Source organism: Ursus arctos, unplaced genomic scaffold (genome assembly GCF_023065955.2).
Source record: "Ursus arctos isolate Adak ecotype North America unplaced genomic scaffold, UrsArc2.0 scaffold_12, whole genome shotgun sequence".
Lineage (NCBI taxonomy): Eukaryota > Metazoa > Chordata > Mammalia > Carnivora > Ursidae > Ursus > Ursus arctos.
The window spans coordinates 57661402-57685071 of record NW_026622786.1 but is presented as its reverse complement, the minus strand read 5'-3'; the positions used below and the strand labels follow the sequence as shown (position 1 = coordinate 57685071).

At 44.2% G+C, this 23670-nt stretch overlaps 1 protein-coding gene and 1 long non-coding RNA gene across 26 annotated transcripts in view; one reads left to right on the top strand and one right to left on the bottom strand.

Annotated features, from left to right (window-relative positions):
• The window catches only part of FGGY (FGGY carbohydrate kinase domain containing), a 399022-nt gene that overhangs the window by 238410 nt on the left and 136942 nt on the right, over nt 1–23670 (top strand). The window lies entirely within an intron of this gene.
• Nucleotides 1976–22629, bottom strand: LOC123000995 (uncharacterized). Its single transcript, XR_006409433.3, has 4 exons — nt 11752–22629; nt 8698–8794; nt 4737–4788; nt 1976–2423 (listed from the first exon to the last, which is right to left on the bottom strand). It is a non-coding gene; the product is annotated as an uncharacterized LOC123000995 (long non-coding RNA).

Below are 23670 nucleotides of genomic sequence, written 5' to 3'. Positions count from 1 at the left end.
AGGGAGAAGCAGGCTCCCTGCTGAGCAGAGAGCCCGACACAGGGCTCAATCCCAGGACCCTGGGGTCATGACCTGAGCCGAAGGCAGATGTTTAACCGACTGAGCCACCCAGGCACGCCGCATGAGTACTTACTATCAGTCTTTAAAATGTACACGTATGTTTTATACACTCTTCTGTGTGTATGATATATGGGTGCTGTAAGGCAAAGGAACAGCCATAAGAGCATGAAGCCAAGGGACTGATACAGTTTGGGTGGTTGGCTTCTGTAAGGCAGTGATGTTCAGGCTGAGATACTTTGATTAAGTAACTAAGCAGAGTCTGATAGGGGAGGAAGGAGGTGTCTCCATGGTGGTGGTTGAAAAGAAAGTGGTCCAGAAATTGCAGCAGAATAATGGGAGAGAAGTTGGCAGGTTCAAGGTGACATAGGAGAATGGAGTGGTACCTCTTAAGGCTGAAGAAGCAGAAAGGGGCAGGGAAGTTCGGATCTATAAGACTTATGAAGGATTTTGGTCTTTTATCTTACAAGAAACTGAAAGGTTTTAATGACAATGGGTAACACATTTGGATTTACAAAGGATCCAAATAATTGCAATTTTGGAGAACAGGTTGGAGAGAGACCAAAGTAGATGCTAGGGGACCATACAGAAGGAGATGAGGGGTCTGAGTGACAGGTGATATCATGGCAGCTTGGCTTGGATTATAGTGGGGGAGATGGGGAGAAGTGGATATACTTGAAAGATGTTTAGAAGATGCAATCAGTGACATTTTTGGCAGTAAAAAACACCAGTGTTGCGCGGTGAATGCAATATAGCCTTCCTAAGTGAGTCACCCAGTCTTCCAGGAGCAACTAGTGCTTAGTGAGCAGAGGTCTGACTAGACAGCAGCAGGGTCTCAGGCCCTTGGACAGACTCGACTGACAGGAGCTAAATGTTTTGCCCTTGGCACTTAGCAAAGGTCTCCCCAAGAAGTAGCCATGTGAACGGGTGATTACTTCTGTGGTAGTCCTGACAGAAATACCCAACCCGAATCTAATCATGAGGAAATGTCAGAAACCCAAATGGAGAGATATTCCACAAAATAACTTGCCTCTACTCTTCACAAATATCCAGGCCACAAAAAAATAAACACAGGAGGGTTCCAGATTAAAGCAGACTAAAGAGATGTGACAACTGAAGGCCGTGTGCAGTCTTGCATTTTTCTTTTGAGGTAAAGGACATTTTGTGGACAATTGATCTAAGTTGAATAAGGTCTATAGATTAAATGATAGAACGGTATTGGTGTTTATTTCCTGATAGGATAGTCTGTATTATGGCAGTATAAGAGAATTTAGGAGTAAATGGGCATTATATCCACAACCTACTCTCAAATGATTCAGAAAAAAAAATTTATATACACATGAAATATGGGTACAGTGTTTATGCAAAATATTGGTAGAACCTGGGTGAAGGCTATACAGAATTCTTCTGTTTTTGCAACTTTTCTGTAAATCTGAAGTCATTTTTGAATAAGAAATTTAAAAATATAAGAAAAATAGAATAATAGCCATGTGAAGGCCGTACCTGTATTTTCTGGGCCCATGCTGATGAGTTAATGTGTCACTCGTTTTACCCCCTATAAAGTCGTGCTGGAGAATTTGTTTTAGAATTTGTATGAGTAGAAAAGTGATCTTTAATCTGAATGTCACTGTATTTTCTGTTTTCTAGTAATAAAAGCTGTATAACCGATCATCTTTTTCTTCTAACTCTGGAAGCCAGGAAGCTCAGAGTTAAAATTGAACACTCAAGCTAAAATATTGAACCTTCTCTCTGCCATATTTCCACTCTGATTTTCATCAGTCTTATATTACACGTTACTATAATATCCGTGTGTGTGTGTGCGCGCGCGTGCACGTGTGTATCAGGGAAGTATTTAAAATACATTCATCCTTTTGTACTAGTTTCCTTTGGCTGCTATAACAGATGACTACAAACTTGGTAGCTTAAAACAATGCACATTTATTTTCTTAAAGTTCTGGAGACCAGAAGTCCAAAATCCGTTTCATTAAGCTGAGATCAGCTGTTGGCAGGGCCTGCTCCATCTGAAGTTTCCAGGGAGAATCTGTTCCTTGCCTCTTTGAGGTCCTGGCGGCTGCTGGTTTACCTTGGCTTGTGGCCGCACCACTCATCGTGGCCTCCGTGGTCATACAGCCTTCTCCACATCTGTGGCCAGTCCCCCTTATGATTGCACTTAGAGCCCACCTGGATGATCCAGGATTATCTCCCCATCTCAGGATCCTTGATGTAATCACATCTACAAAATCCTTTTTTTTGCCTTATAGGGTAACATTCACAGGTTGGAGGGATTTAGACATGGGTATGTTTGGCAGGGGGCATTGTTCAGTATACCACACACACCCTTTGTGAAAGAAGTGACACATAAATACCTTTATAAAAGGAAATAAAAATAAAATATATTAGTTTATTTCTACACTCTAATTCATGTATAGCAAAGGAACACAGATAAAGGAATCAGATTCCTATATTGTGACTTTCGATTGCTTTTACGAATTGCATCTAGTTTTCTATTTCCTATTTAGTTATTGCTAGAGTAGAGAAATATATTTGATCTCAAAACATTGATCTTATGTCCACTAACCTTGCTAAATACTCTTTTTTTTTTTTAATTTATTTGACAGAGATAGAGACAGCGAGGGAGGGAGAGAACACAAGCAGGGGGAGTGGGAGAGGAAGAAGCAGGCTCCCAGCGGAGGAGCCTGATGTGGGGCTCAATCCCAGAACGCCGGGATCACGCCCTGAGCCAAAGGCAGACGCCCAACCGCTGAGCCACCCAGGTGCCCCCTTGCTAAATACTCTTAACTAAGTTTAAAAATGTACATGTGTTAGGCACTGTCTTCATGCATAAAATCTTTGCCAGTAATTTTTAAACTATAGAGCTAGGTGATCTAATGTGGTTTGGATGGTCAGGGAAGGCTTCTGTAAGACAGTAAGGGTGAACTGTAATAGTCTGGTTAGAAAAAAGAGTAGTCCAGGGGTGCCTGGGTGGCGCAGTCGTTAAGCGTCTGCCTTTGGCTCAGGGCGTGATCCCGGTGCTCTGGGATCGAGCCCCATATCAGGCTCCTGCACTAGGAGCCTGCTTCTTCCTCTCCCACTCCCCCTGCTTGTGTTCCCTCTCTCGCTGGCTGTCTCTCTCTGTCAAATAAATAAATAAATCTTTAAAAAAGAGAGAAAAGAAAAAAAAGAAAAAAGAGTGGTCCAAGCAGAGGGGACAATATGAGGTATGTCTGTGAGATCACATCACCTGCAAAATTCTGTCTCTCTTTCCTTCTCAGTCCCTTTTGTTGTTTGGAATTTGTGTCTAGTTGTGTTTGTCAGGACCTCCAGTATTTTGTTGAGCAGTTAGGATTAAGAAAGTAATCTCATCGTGTTCCTTATGTTAGAGGGAATGCATCTAAAATTTCTCCAGTGAGCATGATAGTTGCTGGAGATTTCTGATACATATACCCTTCATGGCATTGAGGAAGTGATCTTCTCTAGCCTTTGGGACGGATGATCAGTATCCTGTGCTTGAAGAGCCACTGAGGATTATTCCACTGGGCAGTCTAATTCCATAGCCACAGAGCTCCATCACCGTGACCTTCATGAGGGCAGTGACCACTAACTTGCTATGGTATCCACAGTGTCTGGTACGGTGCCTGGGACTTCATTAGGCATTCAATATTAAATGAATGACTGAATGAATGAATGGAAGATACTTAATATGTATTTGTTGGATGAATGAATTAAAGTTAGCAAATTATTATTTAAAGTGAGCCAAAAATCTCACTGCTTTCTATACCCCTCATAAAATGAATTGAGTTCATGGTGCTGCCATTCTTGCTTCCTCTCAGCCCCTGGCACGGTCAGCCAGTCATTTGACATATGAAGGGATAAATGAGTGAGTCAGTCCCAGAACATTCCGCCGGTGGCCATTAGACTTTGCCCCTAAAGATTCACATTTATTTGAGCTGAAGCCAGGTGGTTAAAGATGATTTAATCAGGACAAAAATAAAATACTCTCTTTAATAGAATAATTGCTTATTTCATTTTCTTCTTAAAGTTAGCCATTCATCTCATGCCACTGTCTTTCTTTTTTTTTTTTTTAAAGATTTTATTTTATTTATGTGACAGACAGCCAGCGAGAGAGGGAACACAAGCAGGGGGAGTGGGAGAGGAAGAAGCAGGCTCCCAGCGGAGGAGCCTGATGTGGGACTCGATCCCAGAATGCTGGGATCACGCCCTGAGCCGAAGGCAGACGCTTAATGACTGCGCCACCCAGGCGCCCCATGCCACTGTCTTTCAATTTATATATGTTGTCCACGAAGTAATGAAAGTGATTATTCTGAATGAAGTCAAAAGTATTCGTAAAGGACTGTCTTATTGTGTGACTAGAGAGTTTAGAATTCCAGTATTAAACTGGGGATGGGTTGGGTACCGTGGCAGGCTTAAAGTTTACATCCAAAAGACAGGGTTGAACATCTGAGTAAGGACGTATACAGATTTACTGGGGAACAACTGGGAGAGGTTGGTTGGCCTAAAAGAGGCAGGAGGTTAGGTAAGAATGTCATAGTAGTTTTAAATACTGGATGATGGTGATTCCAATCCTATGTGTACTTCCTGTTTCAAAGGGGAATTTCATTTAGTAAGTTAGTTCATATAACATCCAATATTAGAATGTCCAGTATCTCAAAATTGATTACCTTTTCCTAACATGGGACTCTGTTCAGAAAGCCTTTGACGACACCATCTTGCCTAGAAAGTAATTTTCAATTTGTTTAGGCATCTCCAGCTCTGTCCACCTCCTCTCCCGGCACACACGCTGCTCCAGCCACATGTAATGGGTTCTTACAATAGGGGTCTTCCTTCCCTAGAGTTTTTGGAAGAGGCCCTAGAGATCTGATCACTTATGCAGGACTTGCTAAAATATTGCAAAACTCCCCCTGGTGTATAAAATAGAGATGGAAGAAGTCAAAAGCGAGGACTAAGGAAAGAGGCTGAGGTTGACTATTGTACCTGAGATAGTAAGCAGAAAGTGAGGGCTGCTTTGGGAACAGGCTGTATGTCCACTAAAAAGAAGGCAAAGGTATATGTGGGTGCAGCACAAAGGAGCCAGCTGGGCAGATCGTAAGTGGGACCCCATCCAAAAGGTTCAACTGAAGGAGCAGTGTGATCCCAATAGACGGGTAAACCACCTGAAGACCAGGACAGAAAGGGAGTTTGGAGTAGAGCAGTGGCCAGAGAGCAAGCTAGCTTCAAGCATACTACTGTGGGGAGGTGGAGGGAGTCCCCAGGGGGACATGGCAGTGAATCACCAAGACCACATGACAAGAGAGCCTGTATAGAATAGGCACCCCCCCCCCAAAGACATAGGGAAGCCCAATCACAACTGTATCAGTTAAGTAAGACCTTCCCTAGGCACCCCACCCCTTATGTGGAGCGCAGAGCCCTTGGAGGAGAAGGTGGAGCAGAAAAAGAGAGAGGTAGGATAGCTTCCTCCTTCTCCAGGTCTGCTTCTAAGCCTGAAATAAACTGTTTCTGTAGGAGGGAGAATTTTTAATTCAGTGAGATGGGAGTTAATTGTTACAATGGAGTGCACACATTTAATGCTTGAAGGTAGACAGTAGACTTCTTGTTATTTAAGAGTTTAGGATTACTATGGATCCACCTAAAATTTCATCTTAGGACAAGGAAAAACAGTTCACAAAACAAGCTTAACAGGGAATAGTGCAGTGAATAAAGCTGTTTTCCCCCTGTACACCTACCTGTAAAGGTCCTTTAATAAACTAGGACATATACAAGGCTCTGTCCATTCTCCCCCTCCTGCACTGACAAATCTCTTTCTCTACTTAATCATTTAAGATTAGAGCATGCTATAATAGCTGCCTGCTAAAGAACCAGAGGGAGAGAGGGAGGGAGGAGGAAAAAAAACTCTCTTGACTGTATATCCCACTCCTGATTCCCCATTTATCTGCTCATCTTTGCTTTTACTCCATCACTCTTCTCCTTGTTCACGCCACTCTAGCTATACTGCTAATATAAGATAGCAAGCACATCCCTGCCACAGGGCCTTTGCACTTGCTCTTACCTTTCTGCTTGTATGATGACTAACTACATGCTTCACTCCCTCCCTTACAGTCTCTGCTTAATGCAACCTCATAAGTAAGGTCCACCCAGATCACCCTTTATTAAAATAACAGTGCTTGCCCTCACCATACCACTTAACCTCTCTCCTGCTTTATTTTTCTAAATAGCATTATCAAAGCTGATATATTATATATTTGAATATTCCTGTGTTTTTATCACCCCATTCTCCATCCGGTCGTATGTTCCATGAAAGTGGGACTTTGTTTTTTTCATAGCTATGTCCTTGCCCCTTGAACAGTGCTTTGAATATAGTGGACACTTAAATTCAAGAGATACTTCTTGAATGAAGGAATGCTTTCTAATTTGCTTTAGCCTTTCCACATGCCATCCCTTCAGGCAAAAAAATCTTCCTTTTACCCCTTTTCCTTACAGCTGAGCCCCAGCTGAGCCACAGCTGAGCCCCAGCCGAGCCTGCTAAGATTCGGGGCATCCCTTCAGGCTGCATTTCCATGCCCCCTCCTCTGTGCCACTGCCCTAGCCAGATTTAATCTTTCTCCCCAGGACTCCTTGCTTTCAGTTCTGTTGCACTTTAATCAAGTTCATGCTCTCAACCGCTACATGGTAGGTTTACAGATGACTAACTCAGCAACCGCAGGTCCTTCTCACATTGTAGAGCTGGAACGTGGCTGTCTTTGAACTCTGTGCAACAGTGTGCATCCTAAATCTAGAATTTTTGATCCCGCAGCCCCGCCACGTATATTTTCCCTCCTCCTTTCTTTCTTCTGTTGATTTTCTTATCGTCGTCGTCGTCCTCTTCCTCCTCCTCCTTCATCATCATCATCATCATGCAAACGTCCAAGGGCACATGACACATTTATCATTTTCTTCAAGCTTCTTTTGTTCAATGTTAAGGAAAAAGCCCACCTCTTCCACTGAGTGTCCTTCCCCGTGACTGTGGCGACTGAAAATTCTTCCTCTCATTTGGCCTATTTAAACGTCGCAACGCCCTGATCAGTTATAATCAAATACTGAGTGGTGGCAATCAGTAATGGCTTAGGTGAACTTTTCCTCTAGTATATACATGGGGGAAATGAGTGGGGGCTGTGAACCACATGAGGTCATTTTAGATCTTCCCTGCAAGGGTTTGGGGAATGAGGCTGATCAGTCACCTCGGCTCTGTGCCTTCCTGCTAAGATCCCATTAGGTTTTTGACCAAGAACATGGTAACATTTCACAACAGAACTTGGAAAAGTTAAAAATTTACAGATGAATTAATGCTTTTTTTTTCCTTTCCACCTTTTAACTTATTCCTTATTTTTTATTCCCTGAGACCATTTCCATGAGGAGAAATTTCATTAGAATCCCCAGGTGAAAAATACTTCATTGGACAAAATTGGGCCTAGAGATAAACTGACCTCACAACTGGTGTTGAGTGAGATACATTAAATGGTATCCTAGGCGGCTTATTTATGACCTGCCCGTCACCAGTGTAAACACCACCTCTTCTCTAAAACTTGGCCTAGCTTCCTCCCGTGACCCCAGGCAAAAATAGTCTCCCCTTCCTTTGTGTTACTGTAGCACTTTATTTATATGTCTGTTGTTACACTCATTTTATGTCATAAAAATGTACTAAATGTGTGTCCCTGCCACTAGACCTTGAGTTCCCAAGGGCTGCCACTGGGACTCATTCGTCTCTGCATACTCAGGGTCTTATATGTAGCAGACAGACCGTAAAAGTTGAAAGAATATGCCTGGGTATGTCTAGTCCAGTCAGTCGAGTCAGCGGACATCTGTTGAGTAACTGCTTGTATGCCAGATATTTTAACATATTTGGTCTCCTCTACTTCTTACAGTTTCCCTACAAAGCATTGCTATAGATGAGAGAGTGGGTAGGGATTTACCCAGTCATATGGTAAGTGGCCGACCTAGCTTTGATTTCAAGTCACTTGAAGCCATATTCTGTGTTCTGTCTCCTTCATTAGAGCTTAACACATTTTTCAGGCACCCATCTATAATGTTTAGCTCCCAACTCCATAACACCATGAAATATGTTCCTGTAACTGTAATCATCCATTTGATGAACAGAATGGGAGATCCAGAAGGAACGTGTAAAGATCATCTAACTCAGTACTCTCAATCACACATGACAGAATGGAGTCCCAGAGAGGAAAAAGAGCTTAGCCAAAATTGCTCCTGCCAGCTTGGAACATGTGGTCCTTCTCCTGTCCATTGCCCCTAGAGTAATTACTCTAAATCTTTAGCGTTCTAATGACTCTCTGCATAGCGTGGCGTGTGATGACCAGTCAATTCACCATGGAATTATTCTCCATGTTCTCTCTCCTCCAGCCCTGCCCCACTGTACTCTCTGCTGCTTCTCCCTCTGCTTCCTCTCCCTCTGCCTGCAATGCCCTTCCCTCCACTCCTTCTCCTGTCTAACTCCCACTTAGCCTTCAGATCTGAGCTCAGGCGTCACCTCTTCCTGGAAGTTTTCAGAGTAAGTGAGGCGGAGTATCCATGTGCTCCCATGGCACATACCTCTGGCACAGGGCATACTCCTCCCTATTTGTTGTCCGTTACCTGGGTTTCTGTCTTCCTTGTTCACGTGGCTGCGAATTCCTTGAGGGCAGGTGTTATGGCTCCTTCATTTCTATAGCACTTGTGTCTAGTACAGTCCCTGGAACAAAGGTGACTTTCAGTAAATTTTGAATGGAACAGTCACTTAGGATTCCACTGTGAAGGGTGACAAGCTTTGGAGATGTAATGGTGGTGAAGACTCACCTTCCTGATATCTCGGAGGCGTTCTTGAAGACTCTCCCTGTATTGAGGATCTAAAGGAACCCACCATTTCTTAATGCCACAGCAATGTACTGGTATCTCTAATGTGTGAGTGCTTTTGTTGAGTTGCACCAAGAACTTCTGTAGAAGGGTCTAGCATGGCATATGCAGGGGAGCCTCTCACCTAATAGTGATGATCTCATAGTGTCTGTTCTCTACTGTCACTAAGGAAAATAAAGTGCATCCATGTCCTTTTTATAGTGTGGTATAACTGACTACAGGATGTGTCCCTATGCAACATCTGTCTTCTTACCAAAATCAAAGCTTTAAATTAAGTGAGTAAGGCTCTCCTCTGGTGTGTCATCCTAAAGGAGACCAGAAGGATGATGGTGTTGGGGGGAATGTAAGGGTGTTTTTTACCTCTCTGAAATCATGTATATCCATTCTCAATATTAAACCAACAGAGAACTTACTGGCCTTAGAAATAAAAGGAACAGTCTTAATTTTGACATTGACTCTGTCTGGGTGAACTTGAGTGATTCATTTGATTTTTCAGGGCCTCCATCTCTTTATCTTAACAGTGATGGCTTTGGGACACCGGGGTGGCTCAGTTGGTTAAATGTTCAACTCCTGATTTTGGCTCAGGTCATGATCTCAGGATTGTGAGATCGAGCCCCACGTCCAGGTCCACGCTCAGCGGGGAGTCTGCTTGAGATTCTCTCCTTCTGCCCTTCCTCCCCCCTCTCTCTCAAATAAATAAATCTTTTTTAAAAATTAAATTCAAATAAAAAGCACTGGCCTTTCCTACTTTCTAGATGTATCAAGCACTGGTTGAATTCTAACAGCTGTCTGGAAACCCTCTGTAGCATGGAGACATCCTAGGTGCTTTGAAGCAGGCTGGGAGGAGGGGAAATTTAACGGGGAACATACTTGATATGAGGTATTGCCTCTATGGAAGAGTACCTTTACCTTTGGCCACATGCAAGAGCCCCTCTGTAGGGTGTTGGGTACTAGGCTGGTACCCTCCTTTGAGTCCAACTCTGGGTGATGACCCTCGCCAAGACTTTCAGAGTTGGAAGAGCAAGTGGAGTTCATTTAAGCCAAAGGCCTCAGGGAGAGTCAGGATTTGGAAGACTAAATTCAAGTGCCAGTCCTCTGGACCAGGCATGTCATGGAAGAGGGATGAAGCGAGGGTCTTGGGCCAGATGTTAACTGCATCAGGGCAGAAGCACGTCTGAAGTGGCTGCCAGTTGCCCCCTGCCCCTTTGCGATGTCCCAGGATCACCATTTATGTATCGGCGGATCAGGTGGTTTAAAACTCCAAGGTCAAGGTAGCAGTTTGGGGCCATTTAAAGCATGGAGGGTCTGAAGGCTATGTGTGTGTGGGGGGGTGAATTGGAAAAGAGGAGATGGGTAGAATGAGGTGAGGCAGTGAAGGGCTTTTGGAGAAACAGATTTTGAGACAAAGCTTCTTTTCCCCCGCCTGGAACTGTTGACTTAGCAAAACAGAAGAAACCACACATACTTCCACACCGTGAAGCTGGTCTGGAGCTCAGAGGCTCCGGAGGGCCAGGGAAGGCCCAGCTCTGGGTGGAACACTTACGTAGCCTGTGACCACAAACTTTTGGGCAACATAACAGGCGATTATCATTCAGTATGCATTCAGTTGTGAATCAGAACAAACTGAAATGAACCACTGTGCAAGTCCAGCCTCTCGAAACCCTGAATACGTGCTTGAGATGGGAGGACCGTGGGTGTGTGGACTTCTACCTACAAGTACCCAAAACACAAATTGAGATTATTTCCCCATCGCCTTCAAGAGAACAGTTCCAACTACTTAGCCTGTCATGAAAGAACCCTCATGATCGATCCTCTGCCTGTCCTCCCACTCATAAGTTTGGTTTTTTCTTCTTTTTTTTTTTTATCTCCTGCTCCATGGAAGCCTTACCTCGAGCAAGTTATATGACCCCTGTAAGCCTCAGTTCCTGCGTCTGTAAAATGGGGATACCGATACCCGTCTTCACAGGCCTGTAATAATTATTAAATGAGATAGTGCGTGTAAAGCCACTAACAAGGCCTTTGCTCACAGTCTATGGCAACTTGGCATTTGTGGGATTTTTGTTATTATTACTGTAAATTCTACATTCCAGCCAAACCATAGCACTTTCTTCAAGCCATTGTTGTACTACGAACTTAAGACTTTTTTGAGGTGCTTATCAGACTATCTTGCCATTCGTAGATTAACTGTCACACCCCCTAACTACGCTGAAAACTAGGGCAAGGACAGTATCTCTTCATCTCTGTTTCCCCAGAAACAGACCCCCATAGTAGGTGCTTAGTTAAATGGTGGCTAAAGAAATGCGTGAAGTGTCTCTGCAGATTCTCAGCAGATGCTTCATGGGGCCCCACCCTCGTTACCCATATTAGGCACCTACTGTGTGTGGGGAAACCATACCAGGTGCTTGGCATGCATGATCTCAGTTAATAGCCCTGCCCCTTGCCCCCAGAAGGCAGCTAGTATGTAAACTCTTGACAGATGAGTACAGAGCCTCAATTAACAGAAATGCCTCAAGTGTAAACATTAGATGACTTTTTTACCATGAACCCACCAGGAACCCAAACTGATCTCCAAACAATCCTCTTGGTCTGGCATGAAAAATGAGACCCAGATTTCTTCTACCTCAGACTCACTGCCTCTCCAGCTGTTCCCACCCTCTGCTGGCACTGCTGTTGTTTGCACCTTACCAGGATTAACCAGACCAGTCTGTACTCTGAACTCAGAAAAATAGAGATTAAACATTTCCTGGCTTTAAAAAAAAAAATCAGAGTAGAGAAAGTTAAGTCATCAGCTCTTACTTGTTGATTATTTACTGCGGAGAGGCAGCATGTCGGGCTTTCTCTGCATCGGCTCTGTCCTTTCTGAACATCTTGGAAGGTGAATATTCTTGTGTGCCTTTTACACTGGAGGAAACTGGCATCTGTCAGGGTCTCAGAGCTGGATCATGGAGTTGTGATGCCTGACCGGGCTGAACTAAAACTCTCTCTCTTTCCATGGCACTAGTCAGCCTGGAGAAAGCAGTGTCACTGGCCCCCAGGCCTCACTGACCCCCACACCTTCTCTGTATCCCCCAGAGGCAGGTGTGCAGGGGTGTTTCCTCCTCCGTGCCTGGGTGCTCAGTCACCCCCCTAAGAGTGCAGGCCAGTGAAGCGGAAAAGTAGCTCTTACTCCTCACTCTGGCATCTGTCCCTCAGGTGAGAGCCAGATTCTCAAATTGCAAGGCCAATGGCGAATAAGTCTACACCACACACGCAGGGTATCAACACACACAGAGTTCTGCCGGAATTCACACATCCTGGAAGCCAGGCTGGCGTTGGTGACCAGTTTCATTTAATCTTGTCTCTGATGGCTGCATGATGAGTGGAGAGAGGGAGGAAGGCAAGATGGTAGGAAGCACACGCATCTCCAGAAACCAGGTTTGGTTTGCCCATTGAGAGTATTAGGCACTGCCTGACCCTTCTCTGTCAACCCACAGCGACAGCTCCAATGTCCGGGAAGGGGAAGGGCTGGTTCCACTGGCCCCTTAGTTCATCTGACTTCTGTGGTTCTTGAAGTAGCCAGGTATCATAAGAGCATGGCCTTCGGAATCACACGGACTCAGATCGCTTCTGCCAGTTGGCACCTATGTGACCATAAACACGTCTTTGAACTTTTGTGAGTCACAGTTTCTTCATCTGTAAACTGAAGGAAATGGCTGGAGTATCATGAAGATTATGCATGAGGATGTGTCTAAAACGGTCAGCACCTAGTAGGTGTTCGGCAAGTGTTAGCTGCCTTCCCTCCCTTCCCCACCCCCCCCATCCATTCACCTGTAATGCCTTAAAAAAAGTCATTATAATTGTCATTTGTTATTTTGTGAGCTACATGTGTTACTGATTAATAACACAGAAACTGCTTAAACCACTCTCACAGAACTATAACCCTGCCCTACCTCATGTCATATCATTTCACAGATAGCTGTTTTTCCCCCTTTTTTCTTCCTTGTTACCCTCTTTTTCCCCCCCTTTTCTCTAAGGAAGTCCAGATGGGCCCAATACATTCTTATACCCTGGGTAGCCTCCGCCAAGGGTTAAAATCAGGTCTGTTTCACATGCAGATGATCTATTCATAACAAAAGCTGCCTGCTGGCCCTGGGCCACGGCTGAACACTGTTCCTCTCAAGCCCTCCTTTCATTTGTTTCTGATTGTTCCGTACTGTTTACATATCTTACTTATAGAGTACAGGCAGAGGGCAAACCCTCCAGGATCCGCTTTCCCTCTCAGTGCCCTTTCTTCCTTTAGTCTCCTTACCTCTGTGGACCATTTCTCTTTCATAAGAACTCATTCAAATAGGGACGCAATTTTTAAGTCTTTCCTTTTTTTTTTTTCCCCTCCTTTAACGTGAGAGTCACTTAGCATTCTCAAAGAACTGCTGTTGAATATGGAGAAGAGGGAAAAGATACCACTGGAATGTGTGATTTTTTTTCTCTCTTTCCCTCTTCAATGTAGGAAAAGCCCATCATGTTCATTGACTTTTCAAGGGACATCTTCCACTCAGGGCACAAGGGGTGCTGGGCTGGCCCCAGACCAGATGTTGAAGATGGTACTGTCTGCTCTGTCCTTGCCTCTCCTGTTTACAGCCTTTTTTCTCTTTGGGGAAAAAAAAGTGTCTCAGGAAGCCTGTGGACTCTTGAGTCAGATTTGAGTCTAAAAGCTGGTTCTGCGCCCTTGGTGAGCCTGGGAACTTATCTTAATGTCTTTGAAGCCTGGTTCCCGTCGAAACTGGGGGCCCCAGGCTTGCCCAGCATCTCAGGTGAGGGAAAGGGATGTAACAGTGCCCCATGTGGGGTTGACAGAAGCCCCGCGTGGCTGCAGCTGACGGCGGCGGTTCCCGACGCACTGGCCTGGGACGGATTCTGAGGCCTGGCGCAGTGATGGCAGGAAGGTGGGCCCGGATCACTATCTGACATGGACATTCTGGTCCATGTGCCACTTATGTGCTGTCCCTGGTGACCTCTTAGGTAACCAAAATACATGGGGTTCCCACCCTCTCTCTCCATCTTTCTCCTGACCTCTTGCCATCTAACCATCATGACTTTTTAAACGCTCTTGCAGTCTGCTTTGTTACAGAGAGGGTATGAGGGATGAAGTCCTTCACCCTAATTAATACTCAACACACACTTGTCAGTTTCCAGTACTTGCGCAGTCCTTCAGCCGGGGAACTACACGAGCGTCCATGCATGGTTTTTAGTTCTCTTTGCCTGGCCCACTTTAGCCTCTCATCTTGTTCTCGGCCACAAGTGCAGAGAGAGTTCTGAACATCGGGATCCTTCAGGTCCAGACTTGTATGGACATGTCCCAAATTCCCTGAGCTAAACCTGAGAAGACAGGAGTGGGCTCTTCCGGAGAGTGCTTCAAAAGGCCATGATTGATGCGCACACCCAGCAGTTCTGACTTTTTTCAAATGAGGCCCCAGTATCATTCAGCCAAGGTTCTCTTTGCCTTTACACCGTACGCCGTTAACAGGGTACGTCTCAGTTGTATTTGTTCCCAGTGACATGTCTTTCAAATAGAAATTAATCCGTCTGAATGATCATGCTGATTCGTATCTGGCTCTTCTCTAGAGCCAGTACAGACCTGTACCCTACTTCAGAACTCTAGTCAAGATGGTGTCAGATCTTACTTTTTAAAATTAAATGCCTCCATGTAATCCGTTCCATAAATAAGAAGTACACCTTGGCCGGTATAGAGGTGTTGATATTAGTACAGGCTCCATTTCCGTGGGTCACTGAATGTACCAGGCACTGTACCAAGGCCTATAATAGACTGTGCCACATTTAATCTTTCCAAGTCTGTAAGAGAGGTTCTATCTGCCCCATTTTTCAGATGAATACCCTGAGGACCAGTTGGGTCATACAGCAAGTTGGGACTAAACATTGAGAGTCAGACCAATCTCTAAATCTGTGGTCAGATTTATGAGACAATATCTGAGACTAGACACTGGTACAAAGCAAAAGGTTGTCACAAGGGAAATCCAGAAGCCCATCAGGAGCAGGGCAGGAAGAGAAAGTGTCCGCAACTTAGCAGTCAGAAATCCGAGGCTGTCTGACAGAGGTGCTGTGCGTTGGGGTGCCATGTGCTTGGTACAGGGAAAGGCCATGTCATCCTCGTCTGCACCTGCTGATCAGCCTCGGCTCTAAGGCCACCCTAGGCATCTTTTTAACTGAAGTCTGTAAGGGAGAGCTGCTTTTCCTAACAGCTGGTTTAGAATCAAAGGAGGACATTGGTTGGGTCATGTTTGAGAAGCACTCAGTTAGTCCTATGCTCATTCCTGGGGATGTGGCAGACATAGAAGACACGGTTCTGACTCTGAGCGTCCAGCTCACTGTGTGACTTTGGAACAGAGCTAAGAATCCATCTGGTGACCAGCACACAGAAAGGGCGCCCTCTCTCCTATCACTCACTGCCTCCCCTTCCCCCACCCACGCCACCAGCCCCTCCTCCCTTACTCATGGGATCCACAGAAGAGACCAGTAACTGTTTACCCACTGCAGATTGTTTAGGCTGTGAAAAGGATGCAAGCTATGATTTTTATGTCTTTGGGGTCATACAGCTCTTGGAGCTTTCAAAGCTGAAAGCCAGTCTGAGCTCACTGGAGCCAGTCAGGCATCTGTATAGAGGAGGCCAAGTGTGGCTTCTTATCTGCAAGGGAGAGAAAATTGGGGGAAATTTCAGGCAGGCCTCAAAGTTTTCTTGGCTATTCCGTCTTTTGCAGAGCAACTTTGGGTGTGTTTTAAGTGTATGTGAATGAGAAACATATGGATTAAATTTCTATTGTGATCACATATGGGTTTCAAAATGATGAAGAATAAAGAATTCGGGGTTTAGGGAGTCCAAAATACTTGGCAAATAATTCAGGACATTGCAAGCAACATTTGGCTGCCTCCCTCCATCCCAAATTTGGGAACTGTTTGGTGGGGTGACAAACCCGTTCAGTGCCCTCCCTGCCTGCTCAAACTGCTAAGCCCCAGGAGATATCTGTGGACAGGTTTCATGTGCTCTTGTTTTGCTCAAACTGAAAGAAGGGGATTGGATTTCTAGGAAGGGCATACTCTCTACTGGAGGACTCTTAATCTTTCAGAAACCTCCAACTAGAGAAGAAGAAAATTTGGCAAGCCTGAGCTTTATTAACTATGTGCCACTTACGGGAGATTGAACATGCGTTCTATGCTATTGTTGCTCTGAATATCTGTGACATTGTTAATAATTTCAGCCATGTGCTGCATTGTGTGATTTAGTTTATAAAGCATTTTATATGCATATTATATTCTAAATACACATTACATACAATTTATAGATACAGGTATGTACACACACAGGTATAACATATGTTGTGACAGCCTACAGTGAAGAAGTACAGAGGGTTAAGGACGAGGTAAGAAACAGCAACCCAGCCAGTCAGGGCTTAGAGAAGCTTCCCAGACCAGATAATGTTGAGCTAAATCCCATGAAAGGACGTGGAAGAGTCAGGCAGGAAGAGGTCAGAAGCAATGCCTCTTAGAGAGAGGAGAATTTATGAAGACATAGAGATGAGAAAGAAAATGGCATACTTGGGGGAATTTCTAGGCTATGTTGGGTTTGTTAGAATAAAAATGTTGGGACAAATGGTGAGGAAATGGTAGCATGTGTGATAAGGCGAGACACATAGATAAAAGCCTCATCAGAAAGGTCTCATGTGTCATGGGGAACTCCTAAAGCGTGTGAGGAAATAATACAATTATAATTAGGTTTGTGTGTTAGAAGGATCATTGTATTGGAGGTAAGGAGGTTGGATTCTCTGAGCAAGGTTTTTGGGGGTGCAGGAGAAGGGCAGTATTTGAGACAGGGAAACCAGCTTAATTACTGTTGAGATAATCCAAGCAAGAGATAATAAAGGGCTGGACTAATGTAGCAATGGGGAAAACAAGCTTTGGTTGAAAAATAGAGTTGACAGTATGTGGGGCAGAGGAGAAAGATGACTGCATCTTGATGTTGAGAATGATATCCTAGTGTTTGGGTAGATAGGCAGACAGGGACCCCAGCGCAAGAACAGCCCTGGGAGGAGGGATGGTGAGTTCTATTTTGGACACATTGATTAGACATCTAGGTCAGGTGTCCAATTTGGAACTCAAGAGCAAGGCCTGAGTTTGGGAGAACAATTTGGGACTCAACAGCATAAAGATTGTCATTGCTCCCATGGGAGTGGATGGGCTGACCCCGTGAGACACATATGGTGAGTGAGACAAGTACGGAAGAGTGAGTCCAGGAGGCAAGAGGAAAGAGAACCTCCCCCAAGGGACAGAACTGAGAAGGGGTAGAGTCTAGACCTGAACCCAGGACTTGGTACTCCAGATCGTTCCACCGCCCCAAAAAGGAGTGGAGTTAAACCATCTGTTGTTTCACATTTCTTGAGAGCATATTATGTCCTAAGATTTTTATACACATTATACCACTTAGGACTCACACAGAACTCTGTGGGAGGTGAGATTATCGCATTTATAGATGAGGAAACTGAGTCTCAGACAGATTCCAAGGCACATGGCTAATAAACAGCCTAACCAGAATTGAAACTCAGGTTTGTCTAACTCCAAGGTCTATGCTCACATTACTAAACCATGTTCACTGTCTTTGAGATAAGAGGTGTCTCCTCACTATTTCATAGGAGAGGCACACAGCTCATTACAACTTAATCTGAGAAGTGCAGAAATAGGGGTCAAGGCTAAAAGCCCCGTTCAAAAACCAAATTCTCTGTGCTCTTTTTTGTGCTGTGTAGTGAGCTGGGAGTTGGCTGGAATGTGTATAAATGGTTTTTTTCTAGTAAGACGATAGCACAGTCCATTTGGAGGGTGAGATGAGCCACCACGGAAATACTCAGTCCCACACATGCCTGCGGCTACCCTCTAAAATTCCCAACCTGGCTGGAGGCACTCAAAACAAAACCTCCTGTTCCCTCCCAGGACCACTGGCGCCTGGAGCCTGCCTGCCGCCCCTGCCAGAGGTTTAGGCCAACCTCGGGATGCTGGGGTGGGGGCAAGGCAGAACGGAACTTGCTGGAGTGGCTCCCTGCCCTGAGCGCAGTTACCTCTCCCAGCAAGAGGTGTGAGCAGCCACTTGGGCTTTAGCAGCGCGGGGAAACTCAGCTAACGAGAGCCTTCGATGAAATGCAGCCAGTGGCATCCACTCATGGAGCCAGCTTGGGCACAGACATGAAAAGAGGCTGGAACAAATGGAGAGAGGCTTCTAAGCCCTGCTTGACCGTTTTGCATCCTTGTGATCGCGGGGAGTTTGCCTACACCCTCCTCATGCCTTTGTCTTCAGCTATCAAATGGGCTGGGCTTGTTTGACTCCGTGTCCTAATCAGGGTAATTGTACGTTTGAATACAAATATAAACTTAGGAATCACTTGATACCTGAGTTACCCCCAGCCCATTGTGCACCTTAACTTCTACTAGATTGCAAACCTCGGGAGGATACGTGGCTCTGATGCCAATCTTTCTGCATCTTTTCATGTTTGAAGCGATAGTTTGAACTCCGTGTGTATCCAAGAAATATTTGCTATTTGCTCAGTGAATGTCAGATATTACGGACAGTAGCCATTAAATACAACCCATTGAAGTTGATCATCAAGAAAGGCCCCTGATAATCCTGGCCACGGTCACAGGGGTGGCTGGGCAAAGTTGGTACTTCAAGAAGCCCCAAGAGGCTACCCAATGGGATCCCCTGAGCCACGGGGCAGAATCCGTGTTGAAATAGCCTGCTGGAGAATTCTGATTGGCCAGCTGGGGAGGAATGACTCAACTTCATGGAATCTTAGATAATCTCGAAGACAAAGGAGATATTGAACATTCTAGTCCAGTCTTATTTATTTTATAGATGAGGAAAATAAAATCTGCAGAGGGAAATAAGTTGATAGCTTGGATCTTGTTTGGACCTGAAGTTACTCCTCTTTTGTATACTAGCTATCTGACCTCCTTCAGCTTAGATTTCCTCGTTTGTGGGGTGAGTATAATAATAGGACCTATCTCATTGATAGGATGTCTGTGAAGAGCCTAGGAGAGTATTTGGCAGGTTATAAGCCCACGGTAACTGTTAGCAATTACTCTTTTATTATTTCTTACTAGTTTCCTTATTTCTGTACAATTATTTCTTACTATCATTGCCTGACTTAGAGGGTGGTTTCATTGAGACTTTTTTCCTTTTCAAAAGCCATGGCTTTTTTAAGAATTGAATTTTTGACGAGCAGTAGAGTCTATTGATGCAAAAATATACCTATCCTTCAAACCTTATGACCTTTTAGTTGAAGTAGAATTCAGAACTGTAAGCCCTCATGAAAACTAAAATGGCGTACGGCTTCATGAGCGTGAGTCCAGCCTGGAAACAGTCATTTCCGCCTGGGCTGCCCTCCTTCTTTACTTAAGGAAACACTTCCTTCAGGGCCTGGCTCACACGTGGCCACCTCTGAAAAGTGCCCGCAGCGTGGGTTTCTACCACACTTCCCTTCCCTACCTGACTGTAGTACTTCGCGCACTTTGTTGTAATTTCTGCATTTCCACTACTTGTCTGCCTGGTTAGATGAGGAGCCCTTTGAGGAAAGGGGCCATGCTTTATTAGTAAATATTATTGTTATTATTTTACTTCATTATTTTTATAGGCTTGATGCTGATCTCAGTGTCTGGCATATGGTGTGCAACCAAATATTTTGTTTTATTGCAGGTTTCTATAACTTTATTTATATCACACATAATTAAAGAATATAACAAATGTCTACATGGTGTTTAAACCCTACCAAATTAAATACTCATGTGCCACCACCCATGAGAAAGAGTAATACGAAGAGAATATTTTCAGTACCCTTTAAGTATGAAGGTTTAACCATACGATTCAACAAATGTTAACTAGTTTCTTGTATTTTGCTTAATGTTCTAGCTCTTGGAAATAATTTTGAATCTTGGTTTGGACATGCTCCATCATAGCATAATATCCTCCCACGTTTATACTGTCTGAAAATATGATAAGCTTTACTTCTGTATCATGTTCTACTTCGTTGTTAAGAATATTGACTAAATCAGACCACGGGCAAATCTAGAGACCTTCTTACCGAGTCATAATTACTTTTGGCCGTGGTCATTCAACCCTGTCCCCTGACTGTTCCATCACAAGCATGATTTCTAGGAGAACCAACGTGTATTTGGTATTGAACATATCATAAGCTGTTTGTAGTTGACCACTTATTCCGTCTTCACCACAGTCCTCCAACATTCGTATCAGTCCTCCTGTTTTTGAACTGAGGGAACTGAGGCCCAGAAATATGAGCTTGTGTGACATCACCTGGCTAGAATACGGCAGGCTGGAAGAGAATCAAGATAGGTCTTTGACTCAACCCACACTCGCTTCTCCTCGCCCTGTGAAGAGCGGAAAATTTATCAAAGCTTTTTAGAAATGCAGATTCCCTAACTTGTCATCAAGGCCGGAAGGTTTGTTCCTTTTGAATGAGTCTGTGCTGGCTGTGATGGCCCTTGCTCTCTGCCCTTGGGAGCCAAAGAAGGATTCAAAGAAGCAATGGTAGCCTAAAAATAAGACCATACTTTGGCAAAGACAAATATAGAACCCGCAGAGTGTGGTGCCTGGCTGCTTTGCATTTTTATAACCTTGGACATGGAATTAAACTCTCTCTGCTTTAGTTTACACAGCTATACAATAGGAATAGTGATGGAATCTTCCCTCACGGTTTTTATGAGGGTTACATGGTTTAATTCCTATAATATGCTTGGAATAAGGCCTTTAGTAAATACCCAGTCAATCTTGACTGTTGTTGTTTCCAACAGCACCACTATGACTAGGAAATTAACGTCCCGTACAGACAATTGTTATCGGTGGAGTAAAATGAACTCCCTTCTTTGGGTAACAGAGCAGCCTCCAGGCCAAGATAACCATCAGCATGGGAAAGAGCTTTCACAAAAATATCTTTAAATATTTAGGTTTATTGCAAAGAATTAAAGCACACAGAAATATACAAATGTGCTTCTCTCGTTCTCTCTCTCTCTTTCTCTGTCAAAACAAACTATTACTTGTTTTCTCCAAGAGCACAGGATTTAGAAGTGATTGGAAATGCTCTGGGAAACGTTTCTGTGTGTTGGTTTCCTTGCTTTACTCAGATGTCTGATGAGAAGCATGTGCCATTTTAAACGAGTGAGCGCAAACAGGAGTCAGCTCAAAACTTTCTCCCTGGACAGAGCCAGGCAAAGCCTTCATCTGACATTTCTGAACAGCAGACCCTCATCTTCCAATGAAGCTCTGCCACAGCTGACTCAGTAACAAGCTTAAATAAATTGTGAGATGGGGTGGAGGTAGGGGGTGATGCATAACCTTCCAAAGCAATTTATGTATACAGGTTAAAAATAAAACATACCGTACAATTTGAGGCCAACATCTGCCTGGGTTCAAATCCCACCTTGGGTGGTTACGAACTGTGTGACCGTGGATGGCTTATACAGCAAGCTCTCTGAGACTAATCTATCAAACAGGGCTAAGAGTTCTGGAAGGGAAGGGGTGCAAGGCATAACAAAGGATAATTTGACTTCGGTGGTTATCCATCTACCTGTCCAAACACTGGGTCCTAAGTGGTTGTGAACATGAGCTATCTTACTGACCCCAAAGCCACTCTGGGGTGAGTAGTGTCTGGGCCCGGCATGTGATAAATTTTCATGGGCAAAGACAAAATGACAAAAATGAAGACCATTTAGTGTTTGCTCCTTCTGGCTGCAACAGTCTCCATATCATACACACAGACACAAACACACACTTACACACACACATACATACTGAGTAACTTCTGTGTATGGTTTACATCTTAATTCAAATATTGCCTCCTGAAAAAAGCCTTCCATGACCCCTAGACTAGATGAGGTACCTCACCTATTTGTCCTTATAGTACCTTTAGATTTTCATTCATTTATTTATCACAGCTTATAATTATACATTTGTGTGATCTGATTAATACCTATCTGAGGTTGCCCAATGATTTGTCCCATTTGCCTAGAACTGAAGGGTTTTCTAGGACACAGGACCTTTAGTGCTAAACCTAGGAGATTCCTGGCCAAATTTGAGTGATTGGTCACTCTCATCTGTCCCCGTCTCAAGACAGAATGCTTCTTGAGGGCAGGGACCATGCTGTTTTGTTTCACATTCATTGCCAGTGCCTGGCACAGGCTTATACCACATAGGGAATTCAGGAAACATCTGTTAAACCAATAAGGAAATGAGTGACTATGTCATTGTAAGCCAAACTGTCTTTTCTTGTAGAAGTCTTACTTTTTTCCCTGACATTCTTCCTATTTTAGGTCCCTTTTTATAAATTATCTTTATTTCACAAAATTTAAAGTTGACGGTGTTGTTCCCTTGCCTTCCCTCACTTTCTTCCTATTTGAGGGTTGGAAATCCTAGTGATTTGAGGACTCACAAGTTTAATGAAAAGAGAACTGGAATAGTGCGGGTCCAGACATTTAAAGAAAGTTTGTTCCTGTGCTAAAATGCTGGGCTACAAGTTGCATGAGGGCAGAAATCATGAATATTCAGTTCAATTCTATATCCCCAGGATGTGACATAATACCAAGCATATAATAAGGGCTGAGTAAATATTTGTAGAATAAATGAATGAATGGATTTTCTACCTGTCCAGAAGACAAGTGGGAGTAGACCTGCTGGCCTCACTTCCTTTTCCTCCCCACCCTCTAACTACACCTCTCCACAACCAGAAGTATGACTTCAGCATGCATCCCTACCAGATGGATGAGAAGCGTGTGCCATTCCAGATGAATAGACACATGGTCCATCCTTGTCTGTCCTGGTTCATGTCTTGGTATATGCTCCTAACACCTGAAAGGACTTCTGTAGTCTGCTACAAATACATAGTGTCTTGAATCCTAAGAGCACTTCTTCTTCACCTGCACAGCTTTGTTCAAGCCATTCCCTTGACCTAGCATGCCTGGCTCAATCCTACATCTAAGCGATGCCCTGTTCTCTAAGACCATTCACGCCTTGTCCCTCTGTCCCTCCATAACATTCTATGTTTTCTCTTTATCACCCGTGGACCACACTATCCTATTGTCTATTTTACTTGTCTATTTGTTTGTCTCTTTACTTGTAGAGCTCCCCTCTAGATGGGTAGCTTCTTGAAAACAGGAACTCTGTCTGATTCATCTCTGTATGCCCAGCACCCACGAGAGGGAGATGACATGCTATTAGTTGTGATTAGTGTTTGTAGAAGGAAGGAAATGTATCAATTATCTCTTACCACAGAAGTGCTAGGTGACAAACACACAATCTTAGTGACGTACAACAAGACATGTATTCTTGTTCACAGGTCTACCAGTTGGCTAGGTGACTCTGGTGCTCTGGGCTTGTTAGTGATGGTTGACTAGGATGATTTGCTGATCTTGTTTGCTGTCTCTTATATGTGAGACGTTACTTGGTACATTTGGGCTGACTCAGCTCTGTTGCCTATCCTTCCATCCAGCAGGCTACTCTGGGCTCTTCTTGCAAAGGTAGAGAACCAAGAGGAAGAATAGAAGCACGCAGTGCAGTTGAGGCCTAAGCCTGGAAAACTGACGCAGTGTCACTTCCATCTCCTGTTGGCCAAAAGAAGTCACAAGGCTGACCCAGATTCAAGGGGTGGGGACTCCACCTGTCAATGAGAGGAG